Source organism: Triticum aestivum, chromosome 2B, assembly GCF_018294505.1.
Source record: "Triticum aestivum cultivar Chinese Spring chromosome 2B, IWGSC CS RefSeq v2.1, whole genome shotgun sequence".
Taxonomy (NCBI): Eukaryota; Viridiplantae; Streptophyta; class Magnoliopsida; order Poales; family Poaceae; genus Triticum; species Triticum aestivum.
In genome coordinates, this window is record NC_057798.1 from 390870865 (window position 1) to 390895747 (window position 24883).

General features: G+C 51.9%; 1 pseudogene; it reads right to left on the reverse strand.

Moving 5' to 3' along the window:
- Positions 1-15220: 15220 nt before the first annotated feature.
- On the reverse strand, positions 15221-22309 carry LOC123045073 (uncharacterized; annotated as a pseudogene).
- Positions 22310-24883: the final 2574 nt, after the last annotated feature.

Sequence of the window (24883 nt, forward strand, 5' to 3'; positions counted from 1 at the left end):
CAATGATAAAATTGAAGGCCAGGTCAAAGAGCTGCTCGATGTTGGCTTGATTCGGAGAAGCACTAGCCCATTTCCTCTCCAGCTTTACTCGTCAAGAAAAAAGACGGGGCATGGCGGTTGTGCATTGATTATCATCGTGTGAACTCCATGACAGTGGTCATCAAGTATCTGGTGTCGGTGATTGATGAGCTGCTGGACGAACTCGTAGGCGCTCAATGGCTCTCCAAGCTTGATTTGTGTGCGGGCTATCACCAGATTTGCCTAGCAGAGGGGGATGAATACAAGACCGTGTTTCAAACGCATACATGTCATTGGGAGTTTGGAGTTTTGTCGTTTGGCCTTGCGGGTGGCCCACCCACATTTCTGGGCGCCATGAGCACCACTCTGAAACCAGTGCTCAGGGTCTGCATGGTGGTTTTCTTCAGCGACATTCTTGTTTTTACTAAGACACTGTCAAACCATGTTGGCCATCTCCGTCAGGTTCTGCAACTTCTGAAAAAGGATCACTAGCATGTTAAACAGTCCAAATGTTCTTCTGACCAGTGACAGATAGCTTACTTGGGTAACATCATCTTGGTAGGGAGTGTTGCAGCAAATCCCAACAATGTCAGGACCATTGAGCAGTGTCTTGTTCCTCAATATGCTAAAGAAGCACATAGTTTCCTGGGTTTGGCTAGCTATTACCAAAAATTCGTCAAGCACTTTGGTATCATTACCCGACCATTGTTTAATTTGCTCAAGAAGAATCATCCGTTTGTGTGGACTAAAGAGACAAACACATCTTTTAACCTACTCTAGAAAAGTCTGGTTACCACTCCTGTCCTACAGTTGCCAGATTTTAGTAAAACCTTCACCATTGACACGGACGCATGTGACTATGGAGTAGGAGTAGTACTTCATCAAGGAGGGCATCCGGTCGTGTATATGAGCAAACCACTAGGCCTTAAAAACCGTGGCCTCTCCACTTATGAGAAGGGGTGCTTAGCAATTTTGATGGTTGTTGAGCAATGGAGACCGTATGTGCACATAGGCGAGTTCATCATTCGCATCGATCAATGGAGTTTTTCACATCTGGATGATCGGCGTCTCACCACTCCCTGGCAACAAAAAGTGTTCACTAAGCTCCTTGGGCTAAGGTACAAATTAGCTACCGTGAGGGGACCACAGATGCTTTGTCACGTCGGCTACACAATACTGCAAGCCTATCAGCAATCTCCGTTTGCAAGCCCGCTTGGGTGGATGACCTGCCAGTTACGCTACCAATGGGCACGTACAAAAGATCTTCACTCAGCTGGCCATTGGCCCGGACCTTAAGCAACGATTTTTAGTATCCAAAAGTCTCCTTTACTTCAGAAACATGCTTTGGTTGTGAGGAACCCTTGAGTTACAACAACGCATGTTGACAACATTTCATGATAGCTCAGCTGGGGGGCACTCTGGGTTTTCGGTCACCTCCAGACGCATACGTCATCTCTTTGTGTGGACAAAGATGAAGGATCTGATCCATTGATACGTATAAGCTTGCACTATATGTCAACAGGCTAAGCCAGAGAGGGTGAAATATCCAGGGCTGCTTGAGCTGATCCCATTACCAGAAGGAGCGTGGCAAGTGGTCATGATGGATTTCATTGACGGTCTGCCAAGTCCAACAAGTTCAATTGCATCTTGGTAGTGGTTGAAAAATTCACCGGATATGCCCAATTCCTGCCTCTTACTCACCCCTTTATAGCAGCGAAATTTGTTCATTCCTACCTGGAGAATGTCTATAAATTGCACGGCTTACCAGCAGCTATCATCTCTGATCGGGACCTAGGGTTCACCAACATGTTTTGGCGCGAGTTGTTCAGTGTTATAGGTACTGAACTCAATACGAGCATGCCATATCACCTGTAGACGGATGGTCAGACTGAACATGTCAACTAGTGCTTGGAGGTTTATCTACGTTGTTTCATACATGCTTGTCCAAGCAAGTGGAGTCAGTACCTCGCCCTTGCAGAATTCTGGTACAATTCAAGCTATCACTCAGCTCTGAAGACTTCGCTATTTGTGGCACTGTACAGACACGAGCCGAGGCATTGGGGCATCGAGGCAGCATCCACCTGCAAAATACCAACTCTCAAAGATTGGCTCGAGGAGTGCAAGCTCATGCAACAACTGCGCAAACAATATCTCTGCAGAGCTCGCAACACTATGAAGATTCAAACAGACAAGAAGCAGATAGAGCAGACTATTCAAGTGGGAGACTTTGTCTTTGTCAAGTTGCAACCGTACGTCCAAACTTCGGTTGAAAGGTGCGCCAATCACAAGTTAGCTTTCAAATTCTTTGACCCCTTCACAATCATTCACGCGATCAATCCAGTGGCCTACAAGCTCCAACTACCTGAAGGATCCAAGGTACATGATGTATTCCATGTTTCTCAACTCCGTCTAGCTCTCAGTCATGGCATCGTGGCATCGATGCATTTTCCTCAACCTTCGTAGCATGTTCGACAACCAGTCGAGATTCTCAACTCTCGCTGGAAGCAAACGCCCATAAGCCATCGAGAGCAGCTTTTGGTCCGCTGATCTGATCCCGCGATTCTCGATGCCACTTGGGAAGATGCAGTCCAACTGAAGGAGCGTTTTGTTAACCTGCCGGCTTGGGGACAAGTCGTCTCTCAAGGGGAAGGGGATGTCAGCGACCCAGGTTCCACTGACGGACGACGCAGTAGGAACGCTGCCATGGTAGCCAAATCAGCTGCCATGGCTGCCACCTCGGATCAAGTGACTTGGCAAGGAGAAGACCGCGTCCCGAGCCGCCCACGTAGGACCGCTCAGCCGAACCGACGCTACATGGGCCCCGAGTGACCACCTCTACTTAAGCAAGAGCAATCAGCTTCTTCACCGTCCGGGCATGGATCTATTTCTCCCTTCTTTCCTTCTTTCTAGTTTGTAACTGAATCTGAACAAATTGAGTTGTATCTGAGAGAGAGTGATAGTAATACAGTGGATGAGAATTAGCTACTAACAGTGTTGCAGCCACCATGGTCGTGGTAATGCAGAAAGCGCCCTCGCGCGTTCACAAGCATCAGGGATGGCTCCTTCACGGTGACGGGGCGGTGATGGCGACACCCACTCCTTGTCACGTCAGAGACGTCTTGGCAGTGACGTTCGTCGGCCTAAACAGCCAAACGTGTTAAGCGGCGGCTCCTCCTTCACCTCCTCTTGATGCGTGGTTCGATTTGGAAGCCGCGGAAGCACGGGGGAGGGCGGCTCCTCCTTCACCTCCTGTTTATGCGGTGGCGACGATAGCGTCGGTCCGCAGTCCTGGAGCGACTGCTCAAGCAGGACCTCCAGCTACCGCTGGAACTCCAATTATGGCACAATCAAGAATGCTCCTACTTTGTCCCATCGATGTTTCCTGGAGTACTTGGTTCCAAATTTGGCAAACATGGTTCTCTTCTAAATTCTACAGTTTGATATAAGATCAACATTGTGCAGCAAAGTTGAAAAAGTATTTCCATGACTCAAAAAGGCTGAAGTTATTACTCGAATAACCTTGTTCCAAGAATGAAAATTAAACAAAAGCATATGTATTAATTATTATTTTCAAAATAAGTCAAACAAGCTGTAATGTACACCAAAACGATCAGTATCATAATCACTTTCTTTTGCGGTGGCAGTACTATAGTCACTGATAACTGGAGAGTAGATCAAGAAATGTGCATTATAACTCACTCTGCAGTATCAATTCCACATGAGCTTGCTGCATGAAATAAGCAGACACTAAGAAAACCAGAATGTAAATCTGCTACATAGATCATACTGGTTGCCACAATCCAGACACTCAAAGATACAATACTAAATACTAATTGACCATCATTGTCTTGCTTAAGCTTCACAACTGCAGAGAGAACATACTAAACTGACCGGGATTACATAACTTTTTTTCCTTGTTTCAACTGCCACCGTAAACCAAACATACTAACATTGACCATGGTAAATACTTACAGTCCAGCTTGGAAGAAAAACACTTGGAGTGTTATCTACTAGATAAGTGGCGCCCCTTGCCGCGCGTTGCCCGCCTCACAGCGAGCAACTCACTTGAAAAACCATTTGCACCAAAACATAACCAAAACAAAACAATCACAAGGAAACATGTTTGTACACTTGGTTCTACAGCCAACATATCCACAAGGTAGCTTTGTAGTCCTATGCTATACTACACTACCTCTGATTCTCAGAAGCTTCGTCATTCTGCTCCACTAAAAAAGCCTACATGGTGAATCACATTGGTTTTGGTTCATCTTTTTGCTGCCAAGCAGGTCCAAGGTGTAAGTCTGCATCCAGAACAACACAGATTAAGCATGACAACCAATATTGAAGAAACAAATTTGAACAGATGAGATACCATTTGAATATATGAATATGAATAGGCATCTCGTCTTTTCGAGACTATCTTCAGAAAACAGATGGCAATAAAAAGACCAAAGGAGAAACATGCTTTCAAAGTCCAAATATCACAATTACCTTCCATGGCAATAAAAAAAGCACCATAGGCATCCACATTGGGTCACATTTTTTAGTGCATACCAACAAAAAACCAGAAAATAGATCATACTGAATTTTTTATTTCTGTCTTTGGATGACCTAAGAACATATATACTAAACACAAATAGTTCAATAGACCATACTTGTTTGGGGAACCTTTACCATGAAACATCCTAATCGGAAAAAATTTAGGCCAACGATAGGCGCCGGTGCGCCGGCCCAAATTTGGGCCGGTCGCTGCCCAGCCGCCAGATTTACACGTTCAGCTCTAGGATTATGTCTTTTTTCCTGTGTCTTCTTCTTCCCCAATCCTCCTCCACACTCGCACCTCCATGGATGAGCAGACCACCGGCCTCAAAGCACCAGTCCGCGCGCTCGTCGCCCCCGCAGCCGGTAGCCGACCTCTCGTCGTGGTCGGCTCATGTCTTTTTCGCTGGATCCACGCATGCAACAACCTTCGCCCGCGGTTGAAGCTCCCTCGCCGGCAGTGGCAGCTAGGACGCCCATAGCTCCGGCCGGTCGCCGGTCGCAGCACCCCGATGACGAACTCGTGAAAAAAGTACTCTCCTTCGGGTTTGCTGGTGGTAACAAAAATGTAAGCTGGTAGTAGCAAAACATTATGCTGGTTCCAGCAAAAAAAGCTCGTCGGTGTTGCCACCCCGTCGCCATTGAAGAAAAACCGATCACCGGTTGTAGCTTTTGTGATTGCCGGTTGTAGTTTTCGTGATTGTCGGTTGCAGCAAAACAATTCCTGATTCGAGCTCACGTTGGTACTTCCAGCAAACTCTTGTCCGTTGCCCTCTACGGTTCCAGCATCTTTTCAACACGGTTGTAGCAGTGACTCTGCTGGTTCCAGCAAATCTCTCTTCGCAAAATCTGCCGCCTTTTGTTTCCAGCTTTTTATTTCATCAATTGCAGCGTTTTTCTTAGCCGGATGCAACACTTTGTAGCAGAGTAGAACTTGGTGTGGCTGGAGGTAGAAGAGAGGTAACAGATAAGGCAAGATATAACCGAGGGAGACAAAAAGGACAGTCCCGCGGGGCCCATAACGTACACATGAGCGTGGGGAGCGGTTTGCCTGGGACTACCAGGCTAGCGTGGCACGAAAGCCAGCATAGTGCGCGCGAGTGAGCGCGTCCGGCCGAAAGTTACGCCGATGCGCCGTATATAAACGTTTCCCAAATTTTTATTAGCTCCACACTGATAAACTTTGTAGGAATAGAACTGAAGCATGAAAATGAATCTAGGTCAACACTGAAATATAGGGAAAATTTGTAGCTTGTTCCCCCAAGAAAGATCAATACTACAACTCAAGATATACAACATGGTTACCTCTCTGGTATTTGCATCTCAATCAGCCTATTCACTTCAACTAACTTGGAGGATTCTTCGGGACCTTTAACGGTTGTGCATAACGAAGTGTTCTTGTTTTTACAAAATCATAAGCTCTTAGTGAACTACACCATTTCACCATCATAACACCTATTCCCAGACAATCTCTAAGGGAAAAATAAAATGTTTAGAAGAAAAATCACATAGCGACCATGACATTTATCAGAGTTTACACATACGATGAAAATATTTGCACAAAAACTAGAAGTTTGTGTCATGCTAGCTGAAACATTTACTGCTATAGTCTGCATCTACTTAAACTTCCATAGTCACATTCAGTGTTGTTTTTTTAGATAAACTTAAACAATAGTACTTCGACCACAAGCTCGGAGATATGTATAGCCCAAATGTTACAGCCCAAATGTTTACCCAACTCATGTATGATGGATCTCCCAATACAGAAAGCAATGGAAAAAATATCCTAAAAGAAGATGTATACAGGAAGTAGCTCCATAACTATCCATAAGCAATAAGGGAAAGAAAAACTTCTCAATATAATGTTTGGAGAATCACATGTTGGGAAACTAAAACATGAGTGAGAGAAATATAGAGGAGCACCTAATTCAGATTGCCTTGGGGTAGCCATCTCTTCACGAAAAATTGTGTATCCAGAACTACAAAAGAAACCCCCTCGGTGGTATAGGACCGGCGCCGTCCCCAGGCAGCCCATGCTCTACGTTAGAGCACACAAAACCATTGTTAGAGAACTCATATATTAGCAAGTTTAAACGTAGCTGGCAGCAACGATTTTACAAGTGCGCATACACATCATCACAAATTATAGCATCAAAACGCAAGAAAAGGTTGAAATGAGGGAGAAAAATCACTTTGATCTTCACCTCTGTTAGACCTTTCAACCTGAGCATTGATAGTTGTGGATGACACTAGGAGAGTTGGGACAATTTTCGTTGGTTTATTTCTCACACAATGCCATGCCAACCTGAGGGGTTGGGGATACATATTTATAGGCTGCTAGCCAGCCAAGGCATATGCTAAGATGCTGCTAAGATGCCAGTCTAAGATGCTAGTCTAAGATGCTAACTGACAGTCCTTGATGGTCAAGAACAGAACTCTATCCTAACAGCCAGTCCTTGATGGTCCAGGACTTTATCCTCCTAACTGCCACAAGGACCATGTGCTGCAGCCCCACAAGGACCCTAGTACACAGACTTATCCATCATTCTCCCCCTAAGTCTTGTACGTCGTCTTGTGGGAGAGTTGAATCATCCCAATCCTGGAGCAAAGTTCGAGGAACTTGACCCTCCCAAGGGGCTTGGTGAGCAGGTCTGCGAGCTGATCCTTGGTGTTGATGTAGCTCGCCTCGATGCTCCCTTCTTCCACACAGCTGCAGATGAAGTGATACCTCAGTCGGATGTGCTTGCTCCGTTCGTGGAACACGGGGTTCTTTGCCAGGGCCAGGGCGGACTTGCTGTCCACCAGGAGCTGCACCGTTCTGGTGTCTTGAACGAGAAGATCACCAAGCAGTCGAGCAAGCCAGAGCGCCTGAGTACAGGCGGTGGAGGCCGCTATGTACTCAGCCTCACAGCTGGACAGGGCCACCACCTGCTGCTTGACTGATTGCCAGCTCACGAGACACTTGCCGAGGAAGAGGAGGATCCCGCTCGTGCTCTTGCTGGTGTCGATGTCGCCGGCGTGGTCGCTGTCGCTGTACCCGACGAAGTGTGCCGCCCCAGGGCACCTAGGGTAATGGAGGCCGTGGTCGAGGGTCCCTGCTATGTAGCGGACGATCCTCTTCACTGCCTGCTGGTGTTCCGACGTTGGTCGCTCCATGAACCGACTGACATAGGCGACGGAGAATGCCAAGTCCGGCCGTGTGTGAGTGAGGTAGCGAAGGCTCCCCACAAGGCGTCGGTACTGCGTAGCATCCACTTCCTCCGTCGTGCTGTCGCGACTTAGTTTCAGCCTCTCCTCCATCGGAGTGAGAGCTGGATGGCAGTCGGTGAGCCCAACTAGCTCAACGATGCGCTTGGCGTAGGCGGACTGTCGAAGCGCGATCCCGGAGTGGTCCTGGTGCACCTCAATCCCTAGATAGAAGGAGAGGAGCCCCAGGTCACTCATCTGGAACGTGGCCTTCATGTCTTCCTTGAACGCCGCCACCTCTGCATCTTTGGTGCCGGTGATCACCAGGTCGTCAACATAGACGCCCACCAGCAGGGCATTTCCTCCACTCCCCCGTCGGTAGACGGCAGCCTCATGCGGGCTCTGCTCGAAACCCATCTTCTTCAGCGTGGAGTCCAGCTTGGCGTTCCACGCCCTGGGTGCCTGCCGCAGGCCATAGAGAGCCTTGCGCAGGCGGAGCACCTTGCCCTCCTGGCCGGGAATCGTAAACCCCGGTGGCTGATGCACGTAGACTTCCTCCTTCAAGTCGCCGTTGAGGAATGCCGACTTAACGTCCATGTGGTGGACACGCCAGCCCTCCTGGGCAGCCAGCGCAAGGAGAAGTCGCACGGACTCCATCCGTGCCACGGGAGCGAAAGCGTCGTCGAAGTCGACTCCTTCCTGCTGCAAGAAGCCTCGGGCCACCAAACGAGCCTTGTGCTTGATGATGGCGCCGGCTCCATCCCTCTTCAGCTTGAACACCCACTTAAGGGTGATTGCGCGGTGACCTCGAGGGAGATCAGCAAGCTCCCAGGTGCGGTTTTGCTCGACCGCATCCATCTCCAACTTCATCGCGGCGCGCCATGCCGCGTCTCTCTCGGCCTCTGCAAAGGACCGTGGTTCGCCGTCTTCACACACGAGCTTTAGCTGCGCCTCCAGGTCACGTGGCACCAGTCCTGGCACCGGCTGGTCGCCGAGCACATTATCCATCGTACGGTACCGCAGCGGTTCGCCTCCATACCATGCGTCGACCCGCTCCTCGTCGTGAGTGAGCGGGGAAGCGAACTTCATCGGGTTGTGCTCTGCGTGAGCTGGTGCTGATGAAGACGAGCCCGGAGTGGCGACCGCCGGGGCTGGAGTATGCGGCGTCGCCGGTTGTGGTGTCGTCGGTGTAGCAGGCGCCGGAGTCGATGTAGTTTTGGGGGCCGGGGTAGACGTGCCCGGTGAAGAGGAGCTGCTTGCTCCCCCAGCTTCCTTGAAGTGAGCGTACTCGACAATGAAGTCGTCATACGTCGGCGTCGAGCCGTCGTCCACCGCCTTGTCCCATTGCCACCCTCGCCCTTCGTTGAACACGACGTCTCGCGCTGTGCGCACACGTTGTGTCTTTGGGTCGAGGATGCGGTAGGCCTTTGAGCCCTCCGCGTAGCCGATGAAGACTCCCGGAGTGCTCCTGTCGTCGAGCTTGCCAATGTGGCCGAGCTCCTTGGCGAACGCAAGGCAGCCAAAGACCCGCAAATGAGAGACCGCCGGCTTCCGCCCATGCCAGGCCTCATACGGAGTTCTGCCGTCGAGTGCCTTAGTAGGAGAGCGGTTGAGGATGTAGACGGCCGTTAGCACCGCCTCTCCCCAGAAGACAGCCGGCATCCCTCTCTGCTTGAGGAGAGCCCGAGCCATCCCCACAACCGTCTGGTTGCGCCGCTCAACGACGCCGTTTTGCTGCGGGCTGTACGGCGCGGAGTAGTGGCGCTGGATGCCCTCATCGGCGCAGTACGACGCGAATTCAACCGCCGTGAACTCGCCGCCGTTGTCAGTGCGCAACACGCGCAATTTGCGGCCGCTCTCCGCCTCCACACCAACCTGCGCGCGCCTGATGGCGTCCGCCGCTTCTCCCTTACTGCCGAGGATCATCACCCACATGTAGCGGGAGAGATCGTCGACGAGCAGCAGGAAGTAGCGTCGACCTCCTGGTGTGGCTGGCGTCACCGGGCCGCACAGGTCTCCGTGCACGAGCTCCAGCTTCTCCTTAGCCCGAAAACTCGCCTGTTGGGGAAAGGGGAGTCGTCTCTGCTTTGTCAGTACGCAGATGTCGCAGAACTGCTCCACATGGTCGAGGCATGGCAGGCCTCGCACCATCTCCTTGGCACTTAGACGCTTCAGGGCCTCAAAGTGAAGGTGCCCAAAGCGCTCATGCCACTGCCACGCCTCGTCGTCTCGACGGACAGCGAGACAGACCGGTTGTGCCACCTGCACATCAAGGACGTAGAGTCGATTTTCACCTCTGGGCACCTTGGCGAGAAGGCGACGCTGGCGATCCCAGATGCGTAGGACCCCATGCTCAATCAGCACGCGTGAGCCGTTCTCATCCAGCTGTCCCAAGCTGATGATGGAATTCCTTAGCGCGGGGATGTAGTAGACACCGGTGAGCAGCCGGTGCTCTCCCATCTTGGTGGTGAAGATGACGGAGCCGACGCCCTTTATCTCCACAGCGGAGGCATCCCCGAACTTGACGGAGCCTCGCGCATCGGAGTCGAGCTCGGCGAAGAATTCCCTTCGACCGGTCATGTGGTGGGTGGCGCCAGTGTCGAGGCACCACCCCGTAGCCTTGTCCTTCCCGGAGCCATCGCCGAGAAGAGCGTGTGCTTTTGGCTCATCGAGGTGGATGAAAGCCTTTGCGACTGGAGTCGCCGAGGGTAGCTCAATGCTTGCATGCGCCATGAACAGAGCCGTCTCCTCCTCCTTCGCCTGTGCGATGTGAGCCTGGCCTTGTCGTGGTTGCCGACACTCATTGGCCCAATGGCCAAACCGGCCACAGTTATGGCAACTGTTGTCTTGTGCCGGCCTGGGCTTGCCAGCGGCGCCGTCCTTGGCGCCTCCGCGGGCGTCACCTTCGGCACGTCCTTGTGCCCTGCCCGGGGGGCCTCTTCGCGCCTTACGCTGCTTGCCACGCTTGCGGCCGCCCGTCGAGGAGGAAGGCTCCCCCTTCTTCTTGTCACCAAGGCTGGGATCCCACTGCTCCCGAGTTAGGAGCAGCTTCCCGCCGGTGGTGACGGGCCCCGAGGGGGGCTGTGGCTCGTCGGTGTCGACGACCTTGAGTCGACCTATCGCCTCCTCGATCGTCATCGTGGAGAGGTCCAGCAACGACTCGATCGAGCGAGCCATCTGCTTGTACTTCTCGGGAATGCACCGAAAAAGCTTCTCGACAGCTCTCTCCTCGGTGTAGGTGGCATCGCCAAACTTCACCATCTTCTGCAGCAGAGTGTTGAGACGGAGAGCAAAGTCATCAACGTCCTCACCTGGCTTGAAGCCCAGGTTCTCCCACTCCTTACGAAGTGCCTGCAGGGTGGACTTGCGAGCACGGTCGCTGCCGATGCATGCTGCGGCGATGGCGTCCCAAGCCTCCTTGGCAGTCCGCTTGTTGGAAAGCGAGAACTGCATCTCGGGCGGGACTGCGGCGATGAGGGCGTCCAGCGCCCGTCGGTCCTCTAGGTGGTCGATGTTGCTGTCCTGGACTGCCTCCCACATGCGCCGCACCTGGAGCCTGACCTTCATGATCCCGGCCCACTCGACGTAGTTGGTTTTAGTGAGGGTAGGCCACCCAACACTGGAACCAACATCCCTGACCACAGTCCGGACCTCGTAGAGGCCGCGGTCCTGGTCGTTGCAGCCGCCGTCGCGGTGCGCGCCTCCACCTGGAGCGCGGGCGTGCTCGGCTGCCCACTGCGCCGTCCGCTCCTGTGCCACTTTGGCGCGATCTGCGTCGGCGCCGTCGTCCGCAGGCGCGGAGCTGCTGGAGCTGCCGGGGCTGCCGCGGAGTGCCTTGGCATCCGCCGTAGCCTCACGGGCTGCTTCTGCTGCTGCTGCTGCTTCTACCTCCGCCCTGGCTGCTTCTACCTCCGCTCTGGCTGCTGCCAGCTCCGCTGCAGCCAGCCTCGACACTCTTGCCGCCGCAGCGGCCGCTGCTACAGCTGCTCGCTCACGCTCCTCTGCCACGGCGCGCTCGGCCTCTTGCCGGCGCCGCATGCTCGAGGTAGCCGTGTGCTGAGAGCGACCTGCAGACATGGCTCGCTGCAGGGGGGCTGTTGCGTGAAGAGGAGGCTGATGAGGACGAGCTGCTGCTCGACAGTCCGGAGGGAGGAAGGTAACCAGAGGCAGACGGAGCAGCTGCTGCTACCGACTTGGGCTGCTCACAGGAAATGCTCAGGGTGCAGGTTAACGAGGCTCTGATACCACTTGTTAGACCTTTCAACCTGAGCATTGATAGTTGTGGATGACACTAGGAGAGTTGGGACAATTTTCGTTGGTTTATTTCTCACACAATGCCATGCCAACCTGAGGGGTTGGGGATGCATATTTATAGGCTGCTAGCCAGCCAAGGCATATGCTAAGATGCTGCTAAGATGCCAGTCTAAGATGCTAGTCTAAGATGCTAACTGACAGTCCTTGATGGTCAAGAACAGAACTCTATCCTAACAGCCAGTCCTTGATGGTCCAGGACTTTATCCTCCTAACTGCCACAAGGACCATGTGCTGCAGCCCCACAAGGACCCTAGTACACAGACTTATCCATCAACCTCTTTAGCTAAATTCTTCTTCTCTTCAACTCAGATCTGTCTATATGTCGCTTGCCTAAGGAACATACATCCAAACCACCCTAGATGGGGAACTCTCGCAACCTAGAAACCATGGAAACTATACATATCTGTAATGTTCTTTTGAAGACCATGACTGCACAAATCTACACGACAACATGTTTTCAAAAGATAAAGGACAATTTATATAGCTCCTCCTTTTAGTTTAAAACTATGAGAAACAACACGAATGAAAAAAAAATGAGGCAACATTTCAGAACTACTCTAATAAAATGGCACTCAAAATCTTCCGATATATAGATATCCCTTGTTACTTCTATTTCTTGTTGTTTGGCACATCGATTTCAGTTGTATATACCAGAGGTCAATACATTTAAAAAATGAGGAGAAATGAAGAATATCGTGAGTACTGACGAATATGGCCAAGGTCTAAAGATACTAATCACAATCACAATTCCCTCTCGAGGATAACTGATTACCACAGACATGTGGGGAAGAAGGTCGCAGCTCACCTACTAAATAGAGCTGGCATAAAAAGAAGTAGGAGCTCATCATTTTCCATACTTGAACATGCCACTACCAGCCAATTAACATTTGATTACTCCTGAAAAATTGTAAAGCAAACAAAAATTAATGTCCTGTGATTGACCATCAAGAATTAGAAAACAAATTCTTATAACCGAAGGTGCTGCATAAAAATTAATGCTTTATTACTCCTGTATGTGAATTTTTTTCCAGCCAATACACATTCCACTTCTTTTTATTCTTATACACACAACATGTATAAGAATTTGTTTTTATGCAGCACCTTCTGTGCATAAAAGAAATGCTTGAACATGCCACTACCAGCCAATTAACATTCCACTTCTATCTTAAATAACCATGACGCTAATTGCAGAATGACACAAAGCATCAATAATCCATCCGATGATATATTCCCTTTTATTCTTATACACACAACATGTATAGCATTACATATCCTTTTTACCTTCAGATTGCACTTCCATCTGTGCATATGCTTGCAGTTTATCAGAATGCAACAATTTGCAAAATGGACACGTATAAATTGAACTGATGTACGTCACAGATGCCATGAGACGGGGTCAAACAGTGTAAACTGATATCCTTCCTGGTTTTCTGACGGACCTTCAAGCAGTATGGGAACTGGATTCTCGAGATAACAGGGATGGGCTAGTACATAAGAATCCAACATTGAGGGAGAAACTTACATAATATCAGTTATAGCCTTATAGGTCAATGGCCTCAGCTTAATGCCTGGTGATGCTTTCGGCACCTTGCGACCCGTATGCTCTGGACATCTTCTCGCTGCAATAATTAGAAGCACGTCGTGCCTAGTCCACTTTATGTACAACCACCCTCCTCAATCTTCAGCTCCAACGCTCCACTTTCATCTCTTCATTAACCTGAACTGCTCCCCCATAACTAGACATGAAGCAACCGGCCAAATACAGAGATTGCCTCCCCCAATTTTACTCAAAAAAGTTGAGGATGCAACCGTGGTCCAAACATCCAGTACTCCGGTCCACTTCTAGTCTACTTCGAGAACATTGGCATGCCTCTGGCCAGGATGTACTGCTACAATGTACTACTACCAATGAAGAGTGGATGTTCGTGGTGGTACCAGGAGGATGTGCAATGGGCTTCTTTGATGACGTGGGAGGGTGAAAGGATAGCTGCGAGGACCAGGAGTCGACCGTAGTTTCTCCAGGACGGGAGTTGCCCTATCTGCATCAAACTGCTCTTGTAGTGTTGGTAAATGGCCCATGCCGTCGTATACCTAGCACTCTAACAGAAGAGGACCAAAAATGGAGCAGAGGGGCGGCGTCCCGAGCAGGCCATGGTGTGGGCGCGGAGCAGGCAGGCCATACCGTCATGCCCGCCGAGCAGAAGCACTCGAAGGCCAAGGTCAGACGACGGCGCCGACGAATCTGCAAGCATCATGGCCGCTGTCTGACGTGCTCGCCATCCCTCCTTCTCTTTCCTTCCCTTATGTTTACAGTAGGGAGAGGAAGTTGCGGGCGCCATGGTGCGAGGAAGACGAGGAGAGAGGTCAGCACTCTGAGGCCGAGGTTGGACGACGGCGCCGCCATGGCCGCCGTCTGACGCGCTCGCCCTCCCTCTTCTCTTTCCTTCCCTTCTATTGATGGAAGGGAGGAGGTTGCGGGCGCCGTGGTGCGAGGAAGACAAGGAGAGAGGTCCGCGATGGAGAGGTCTAAGGGGCGTCGGTGGCGGCGATGTGGGTGGGACGACGAGGTCGAGGAGAGGGCTGGGCAAGCGGAGGTATGTGTGGGGCGGCGAGGTCGGGGAGAGGGCTGGACGAGGGGAGGCAGCACGACCGTGCAAGGGGAGGAACCGGCTAGGGTTTTAGTAGCTGCTGCTTCGGTTTTATAGGGGTACGCAAAATGTCCAAAATACCCTCGACGGCCATCCAGTTTTACAGGCGGTGGCATGAATACTTCTACACTAAATAACACACAGACCACGCTCGCAGACACAGTCGCTAACCGGCACTGCCCACCAGGGATCGACCCCACACGTCAGCAAGGTAAGACAATAATTCCGGAGTAAACAAAACCAGTAAGGAAAAACGGATGGAAACTACTATTCATTGTAGCAGTGATCCGACTTGATCCAACGGACGAGATCTCTCCCAAGCGAGATCATACAGTTCAGAACGAATCAGAAGACAAATCCGACGGTCAGGAATCCCGAGCGGTGAGGAGGCTGGGTGGCTCCTGTCATTTTTATTTCTAGACTAGATGCAACAAGCCAAGGGCAGCAGGTCCTTGTTACAGGATGACAGTGGGTCCTCATGGCGATGGCAGTCTGCCCATAGCACGATCTGAAAAGATACAATTGATTAAGCTTATTACCATGCTGTAGCTCTTTATTCCGACTAATTAGGTACGAAATCTAAAACAATAACATTATTCAGATTTACTCCCTCCATCCGGTAATATAAGAGCTTTTGTTACACTAGTGTATTATATTATGGGACGGAGGAAGTAATATATCTAAGCCAATTTCAAGAATTGTCGATAAAATTTGAATGAAACAGGTTCTCCAAGGAGAGGCTGAAACAAACAAACGACCTGAAGATTACATATAGGCAGTAGGGGCAAGGAGATGCCTATAAGATTACAGCCTTGCGCAACCTGCCTATGAGCAGGACTGCAAGAGCACCTCAGAGCATATGACATTGCAAATATTCACACATCATAATTCTCAAACGTGCATCAATATGTACCTGGAGTGCAGAAGTGTCATGGGCCCTACTATGTCAGCAGTCCCTCCAGAGCCCACCAGCGCCACCGGACGGCCCAAGAGGAGCAAGCGGCCCAACAGGCTCTACGACCCGTCGACTTGGGAGATGTAGCGAAGGGTTAAATGGACCCGGGTCCGAGTAGAGAGGCACGGAATTGTAGCTGGTCGAACCTTCTCCCTGTTTCCCTTCCCCTGTATCTTCCTCCTTCCTCCCGATCCCCTTCTCTTCCCCATAAACCCTAGCCAAATTCGCTGTAATCCTCCATGGAAGCTTGAATCGAGTAAGAGGGGCATGACATATGGTATCAGATCCACCGGATTACCTACAGAAACCCACCTACACCACTCGGCAGCAGAGGCAGGCGGTAGAGATGGAGCAGAGGGTGGAGGAGTTGGCGGCGGCGCTCAAGGCGATTCAGGAGCAGAATGCGTCAATCATGAAGGCCGTGGTGGCGTCCAACACCATCTTTGCCAAGATCCAGCCCGCGGTGGCGGATCTGGCGGCGTGGCGGCCCGAGCTGGAGCGGTCCTTCACCGATCTGCGTCAGGAGATGGGGGAGGTACGCAAGGAGATCGACACCATCGCCCGCAACCCCGTCCTCACCCTCAAGCCCTCGGAGCTGCCTCCGATCCTTCCAAGGCCACCCGGCGCGCCGTTTCCCAACTACGGCAGTAGCAACCAAGGGCCCGATGGCCACCGTGTCGACCTACTTCACCGGGGGGTTGGCTCTGGGGTGGTGACCACCCTAGTCCCGCCTCCGGTCACGGGTACGTTTTCAGGCCCCAGCTCTCGTCTTGTGGAGAATTCACACCTGGCAGATCACCGATCGAGGCCATTGGGGCGATCTCCACTGCGGGGTTCATCCCGTTCAGGCAGTCCGTTCCAGCGGCGTGCACCTAACCTGCCTAGGCCCAAGGTGGATTTCCCGCTGTTCGGGGGAGAGAGGCCACGCAGTTGGAGGCGCAATTGTGAATCATACTTTAGAGTGTTTCATTTGGACCCGGAGTTCTGGGTCGACACCACGGCCATGCATTTCACCGGGGCTGCCATGGTGTGGTTAGAGAACAACATTTTTGACTTACACAGCATGGAGTGGGAGAAGTTTTGCGCGGTTGTTTGTGAGCAATTTGAGAGAAACGAGTTCAGCGTCCTGTTGCGGCAGTTGTTTCATTTGCGACAGATGGATTCAGGATCTTATTACACCGCAAAAATCACTGAAATCATGCACTCCCTGCTAGCACACAACACTACCTGGGATCATGCGTTATTCTCTTTGTGTTATGTGGATGGCCTTAGGGATGAAATTCGTGTTGTTGTTTTAGTTCATAATCCCAAAGATCTAGATACCGCTGTTTCTCTCGCTTTCTTACAGGAAGAGGCGCTGGAGATTTCCAGGCGACGCGAGCCGCGGCGCTCTAAAGGTGGGACTGGGGGCGGGCAAGGCAGCCGCGCCCATCTCAGGGGAGCCATGCCCCTTCCGGCTCCTCCAGGGCGTCCCCCACCCACCTCGACCACGATCTCTGACAATCATCGTGGGGTGGCGATAGAAGGGCCCCGCAGCGGCCACACAGTCGAGGATCGGCTCTCCACACTCAAGGCGTATCGCCGAGCCAAGGGTCTATGTTTTCTCTACGGAGAAAAATGGAGCAGGGAGCACAAGTGTGCCACCGCGGTGCAACTCCATGTGGTCCAGGAGATGTTCGATGTGCTGGGTTTGCCTGGGCTGTCAAACAGCGAGGAGCATTCAGAATCGGACAGTGAGGGTCACACTATCTCAAGGGCTGCGATGCAAGGAACTGTCGCCCCGCAAACTATCAGGCTACATGGGAAAATTCAGCAACAACAAGTGTTAATGCTGATCGACTCCGGCAGCTCTCACAGCTTCATCAGCACTGATCTAGCGGCCAACTTACAGGGAGTTTGCAAAACCACGAGTGCCCTGAAGGTCAAAATTGCAGATGGAGGGCATCTGTTGTGCGATAAGGTGATTCAGCAGTGCAAGTGGACAGTTCAAGGGCACAAATTCTGCACTGATCTGAAGGTTTTACCTCTAGGCTGTTATGATATGATCGTTCGAATGGATTGGCTCGAGCAACACAGCCCAATGGATGTCCATTGGGGTCACAAGCTGATGTCATTCGAGCACCATGGGAAGAAGATAACCCTGAAAGGAATTCAACCTCACACCAAGGAGTGTCACCCCGTTTCTCTTGATCAGCTCCACTTCCTGGTGGCTTGTAATGGCATACACCAAATGGTTCAGCTGCAAACAGTGGACGAAACACAGAAGAAAGGATCTCAAGAGGTTCCCCCACCAATTGTTGAATTAGTCGAAAAGTTCCAGGACCTATTTGAGGCACCAAAGGGTCTGCCACCATCCAGGCCATTTGACCACCAAATCCCATTGATACCAGGAGCGCAGCCGGTTAACATCAAATCCTACCGCTACAACCCTCCCAAGAAGGATGAAATAGAAAGGCAGATAAAAGAGATGCTGCAACAAGGCATTATCCAACCCAGCTACAGCACGTTCGCTTCGCCGATATTGCTGGTGCAGAAGAAGGATCTGACGTGGAGGTTCTGTGTTGACTATCGCCAGCTCAACGCTATTACAGTCAGAAACAGGTTCCCGATGCCGGTTGTGGAGGAGCTTTTGGACGAATTAGCTGGTTCAAAGTGGTTCACCAGTTTGGATCTGAGGGCCGGATACCATCAAATCAGAATGGCCACCGGGGATGAGTTCAAAACGGCTTTCAAAACACACTTGGGCCACTATGAATTCAAGGTTATGCCATATGGACTGTCAGAGGCACCGGGAACTTTTCAAGGAGTGATAAATTTTGTCTTGGCAGGATTGATCCGCCATGGGGTGCTCGTGTTCATCGACGACATCCTGGTGCACACCGCCACCTTATTGGAGCACGTCTGTCTTCTCCGACAAGTGTTCGAGCGACTGGAGGAGCATCAGCTGAAGGTGAAGCTGTCCAAGTGCCATTTTGCCCAGCCAAGTCTGACCTACCTGGGTCATGTGATCAGCGCCCAAGGAGTTGCAACAGACGAGAAAAACATCACAACCATGAGGGAATGGCCTACCCCCACTGGAGTCTGACAGGTCAGAGGGTTTCTTGGTTTGGCAGGCTATTACAGGCGATTCGTCCGACACTTTGGACTCATCAGTCGTCCTCTGACTAACTTGCTGAAAAAGGGAGCAGTGTTCGTTTGGTCTATGGAGGCCGAGGAGGCCTTTCAGCACCTAAAAAAGGCACTGATCACAGCACCTGTCCTAGCATTGCCCCGTTTCGACAAGCCGTTCGAGATCGAAACAGATGCCTCAGATTTTGGAGTGGGAGCAGTACTCATGCAGGAGGGGCACCCACTGGCGTTCCTCAGCAAGGCGTTGGGTCCCAGAAACCGAGGTCTTTCCACTTATGAGAAGGAATTCATGGCTATCCTCATGGCAGTGGAAAAGTGGCGCTCTTACCTGCAAAGCTCAGAGTTCATCATCCGCACCGATCAAAGCGCTTTGGCTCATATCAATGATCAGCGGCTGGTTACTCCGTGGCAAAGACGGGCTTATACTAAGCTAATGGGGCTGCAATACAAAGTGGTGTACCGCAAAGGCGTGGAGAACAAGGCGGCTGACACCCTATCCCGTCGGGAGGCTGAGATCATAGCTATCACGGTTGCTACCCCGGTGTGGTTAGAGGAGGTGGTGCAAGGATACCAAAACAACGACAAGGCCAAAGCAATTCTGCAGCAACAAAGTGTGGACGGCGATCCCTCGTTTGACTACAGGGTCAAAGATGGAGTCATCATGTACAAAGGACGAGTATGGGTAGGAGGGAACTCTGCCATGCACCAAAAGATTCTGCAAGCCACCCATTCGAGCGCAACAGGGGGTTACTCTGGGATTCACGCAACGCACAAACGCCTGAGGAGATTGTTCGCGTGGCCAGGGATGCGGCAAGACGTGGTCACGTTCGTATCCAACTGCAGTACGTGCAAGAAAGCCAAGACAGAGCGGGTGCGAACCCCAGGGTTATTGGAGCCACTGCCAATTCCTCCACATGCTTGGCACACCGTCACACTTGATTTCGTGGAAGGCTGCCTTTATCCCGAGGATACTCCTGCATCATGGTAGTGGTGGAAAAACTGACATGGTACGCTCACTTCATCCCTCTGGCGCATCCCTTCTCGGCCATTCAAGTGGCCACGACATTCATGAACCAGGTCTACAAGCTACACGGGTTGCCGTACACAATGGTGTCAGACAGAGATCGAGTTTTCACCAGCAATCTATGGAAGGAGTTGTTTAGGCAAGTAGGAACAGAGCTGCGCATGTCCTCAGCTTATCACCCCCAGACGGACGGCACCACTGAAAGGGTAAACCAGTGCATGGAGACATTTCTCCGATGTTTCGTTCACTCTTGCCCGCACCGTTGGTTTCAGTGGTTGCATTTGGCGGAGTTCTAGTACAATACGGCACCGCACTCTGCATTGCAAGCTTCCCCTTTTGAGGTACTCTACGGTCACCCTCCGCGCCATTTTGGCATTGTAAATGCTTCTATGCTGGCCCCCACAGATCTGGCAAGTTGGCAACAAGAGAGGGAAGTCATGACAGCCTTACTTCGCCAGCATCTGGAAAGATACCGACAACGGATGAAGGACCAGGCTGACAAGAAAAGATCAGAGAGATCCTTTTCAGTGGGCGATTGGGTGTACGTAAAGTTGCAGCCATATGTTCAGGTCTCTGTCGCGCCACGGGCTAACCACAAATTATCCTTCAAGTTTTTTGGCCCGTTTCAGGTGACAGCTCGGATTGGGAACGTGCCGCATCGCCTGCAGTTGCCAGAAGGGAGCCGCGTCCACCCGGTGTTCCACGTGTCTCTGCTCAGGGGGGCGCTGCCTCCAGGCACCGAGACGGTGTCTGCCTTACCAGAGTCAGCGTTGCCTCATTCTCCGCCAGACTTTCCGGAGAAGGTGCTGGACAGGCGTCTGATTACCAAGGGCAACTCGAAGATCCCCCAAGTGTTGATCAAATGGTCGTCTCAGCCGGAAGCGCTGGCATCATGGGAGGATTTCTTCGAGCTCAGAAGCCGTTTCCGAGGTGCTGCGGCTCGGGGACAAGCCGCGTCTAAAGAAAGGGGGGATGTCACGGGCCCTACTACGTCAGCAGTCCCTCTAGAGCCCACCAGCGCCACCGGACGGCCCAAGAGGAGCAAGCGGCCCAACAGGCTCTACGACCCGTCGACTTGGGAGATGTAGCGAAGGGTTAAATGGACCCGGGTTCGAGTAGAGAGGCACGGAATTGTAGTTGGTCGAACCTTCTCCCTGTTTCCCTTCCCCTGTATCTTCCTCCTTCCTCCCGATCCCCTTCTCTTCCCCATAAACCCTAGCCAAATTCGCTGTAATCCGCCATGGAAGCTTGAATTGAGTAAGAGGGGCGTGACAAGAAGCTCATGTAGGGAACAACGATGACGTCGTAGTTTCTTGACCTGCAGGTGTATACCTTACGGACATGGCCTGACTTGAGCTCCATGGAGAACACCATGTTGCCTGTCCTCACGAAAATGAGTCCGTGGCCGTCCGCGAAGCCAACGACCTCAGGTGGCGTCGACAGGCCACGAGTGCGGACCATCGTCTTGTGCTGGATAACTCTGCGCTGCACCCATTCCACATTCCTGTCGGCGCCGTCCTTCATCGACCAGAGGTAGAGCGTGCCATTCCGCGCGCTGGCGAACCCCAGCTTGCCATGCTCCGCTTTCACAAGGACAGTGCAAGAGTAGTACTCGTGCTGGGACGGTGGCCAGATCACCGACAGCTCCTGCCTGACGATGTCGTACCCCAACATTTTGAAATCGAGGTATGGATCGCAGGTGAAGTAGAGTGTGTTCCCCACAAGGACGCTCGGTCGCCCGTTAACAAACGTCGGCTGCTCGATCTCAATTCGTTGGCTCTAGGCACCGGCCTCCAACGAGTAGGTGCAAGCGAACGTGATGTTGCGTTTGCCGCATCCCATGAAGGTGACACGAAAGGGTCCACCATGACTGTCGAGGTGGTCGCAGCCGACCGCAACGCAGAGCACGGCCGCGTTGAAGCCGAGCGCGTCGGCCGGCATGCGAGAGATCTTGCACTCTTCACCTATGACGGGGTCCCAGACGACGAGGCGCTGGCCCTGAGCGGTGTGGAGGAGCACGCGGCCGTGGCGGGCGTCCAGCACATTCAGGCCGGGGCGGTTGGAGGCGACGGTGCAGAAAGAGGAGGTGGGGACGAGCTGGGCCATGCCTTGGTAGTGCTGCTTCAGGTTGAGGATGAAGCCGAGCATGGGAGGTGTTCGATGGAATGCGCGGTAGCGGCGGAGGTACGCCGGGTCGGTGAGGAGGCGGCGCCAGCGCCAGCAGACGAGGGAGGCGCGCACAAGGCGCGCAGGGTCATGTGAAGGGAGGCGGAGGAGGATCTCCGGGGCCATGTTGGCGATTGTCCGAGGCGCCGGTGCCAGCACGAGGCGAGGCCGTTTCGGCATGGGCGTGTCCATGGGTGGTTGCTTGCTTCGTTTGGTGCGCTAGGGTTAGGTTTTAAGCGGGCTAGTGGCTAAGAGAACGGCGACCGGAATGGGAGGGTCACGCACGCAGCTTGCAGAGGGCGGCGGTGGCGGCGTGGGAGGGGAAGTTGGCTCGAGAAGTGCGCGGGCCAGGCGCGAGGAATAAGTTGGCGCGTGATTTTAACACCGTCTGGCGGGAAGCAAATTCAAGCATTGCCGCCAACCAGAATATTTCGCAATCTGCCGCTTGGCGCCTACAGCGGATCAGGGCACACCAGTACATTGGTCCTGTGATATCAATCCTGATCCGTCTTCCAAGCCATCACATATGGGTCCTCTTCCAAGCTATCACATTTTTTTCAAGAAACTTACAATCTATTAGTCTTTGGCAGCGTAAAGAACAACAACGGGCAATAAAAAGTACAATTATGTTCTTGGACCATCTAGCGACGATTACAATCACTAGAGTGAGCCGAAGGGGCGCTGCTGTCATCGCCCCTCCCTCACCAGAGCCGGGAAAACCTTGTTGTACTAGACAGTCGGGAAATCCTCGTACTAAGGTCCAATAGGACCAGCGCACCAGGGCAGCAACCATCACTGATGAAGAAAGTCGTAGATCAGAAGGATCAAGTTATCACATTAAACATTAAGGGACAATTATTTTTGACTCAATTATGAAGAATCATGGTCTCGAAAATCAAAATTGTCAAAAAAACTTATTTATTTTTCAGGAATTGTGTAGAATCATCCAAAATTGCAGTGCATTTCAGAGTCGTCAAAACTTGGCAATTATGGTGATTCCTGCGAGCCCCTTAAAAAAGATTCATTTTTAATGACTACCTCTATTGGACATCATAATTACGACCGAAATGGCACTCGGGGCAGAGCGAACGAGGCCCAAAACGAGCCTATCCAGCGAGAAGGCTCACGTCCGCCCCTACTCCCGTTTGTCCTTAGCCACAAGCACTCGAACCGAGCTAGGGTTCGCGCCGCCAGCTGGCAAGCCTGACCTGACACTGTCAGATCTGTTGACGGCAGGTCCCCTATGACGTTGCCTTGTCCCGTCCGGCGCCATCCCCGTCACCTGCGCCCGGACTTCCCATCTTCTCGACAACCATCCTAGTCACATCCGCCGCCATCCCTGTCACCTCCGCGCTCGGCCTTCCCGTATCGTCCACAACCATACTCGTCGCCTCCGTGCCCGCCGCCCCTCTGTGTCCTCCCTGTAGGAGGCGTCGTTTGCGCGTGCCCTCCGCATCATTGTCGTATGCTTGTACCTTGAGATCATCCTTATATTTGTAGTTGGAAACTCACTTTTTAAAATGTAATATCAAACACTATATTGCAACTTGCTTTTAAATTACAATATTAAACACTTTATGGGATTTGCAACTCACTTTTTAAAATGTAATATCAAGCACTATATTTGCAACTTGCTTTTAAATTACAATATTAAACACTTTATGAGATTTGCAACTCGCTTTCATGTTCACATTAGATGTGAAACTATTTGAAATACCCAGTGTTCGCAATTCAGCATGCAGTTTCAATCTAGGGGGGCGTTACAAATATTTTAGCACACAACTCATACAACAATCACAGGCTGGAATCCTAGAAAAGAACTGGATGACTAATTTGTTGGGGAACATTGCATGGAAAACAAAAAAAAATCTACGCACACGCAAGATCTATCCGTGGAGATGCATAGCTACGAAAGGAGGAGAGCATCTACATACCCTTTTAGATCGCTAAGCGGAAGCGTTTATCAACGCGGTTAATGTAATCGTACACCTTCACGATCCGTCCCGATCAAGCACCGAACGTACGGTACCTCTGTGTTCAGCACACGTTCAGCTCGATGACATCCTCGTCTTCTCGATCCAGCAACGGAGGCGAAGTAGTAGATGAGTTCCGGCAGCACGATGGTGTGGTGATGGTAGTGATGAAACTTTTTCATAGGGCTTCACCAAGCAGAACGGTTTAGAGTGGAGGACGAATTAGAGGGGGAGGGGGCGCTGACACACAGCTTGGGGATTCATGGTGTGTGGCGCCCCCTCCCCTCCTCTCATATATATAGGTGGAGGGGGAGGGGAGCCGACCCTAGGCGCACCCCAAGGGGGCTGGCGGCCGCCCTAGGGTGCCTGCCATAGGCGCCCCCCTTTCCTTCTTGGCGTGTGGGGGGAGGAAAGGGGGTCGGGTGCCTTATGGTGCCTCCCCTTCCTTCTCCCTTGCGTGGAGAAAGGCGGGAGGGGGCCAGCCCCTCCTCTTTCCTTTCCTAAGGGTCGGCGGCCAAGAGGTGGGCGCACCAGCCCCCTTGTTGGCTGGTGTGCTCCCTCCTTTTGGCCTGTTAGGCCCAACAACACCTCGTGGTCTTCGGAACCCCTTCCGGTGATCAGATAATTATCCAATGCATTCCGAACCTCTTCCGGAGACCAAATACTACCATCCTATATATTAATTTTTACCTCTAGACCATTCCGGAGATCCTCGTCATGTCCGTGATCTCATTCGGGACTCCAAACAACATTCAGTCACCAACATACATAACTCATATAGTATTATATCGTCAACGAACGTTAAGTGTGCGACCCTACGGGTTCGAGAATGATGTAGACATGACCGAGACGCTTCTCCGGCCAGTAACGAATAGTGGGGCCTGGATGCCCATATTGGTTCCTACATATTCTATGAAGATCTTTATCGGTC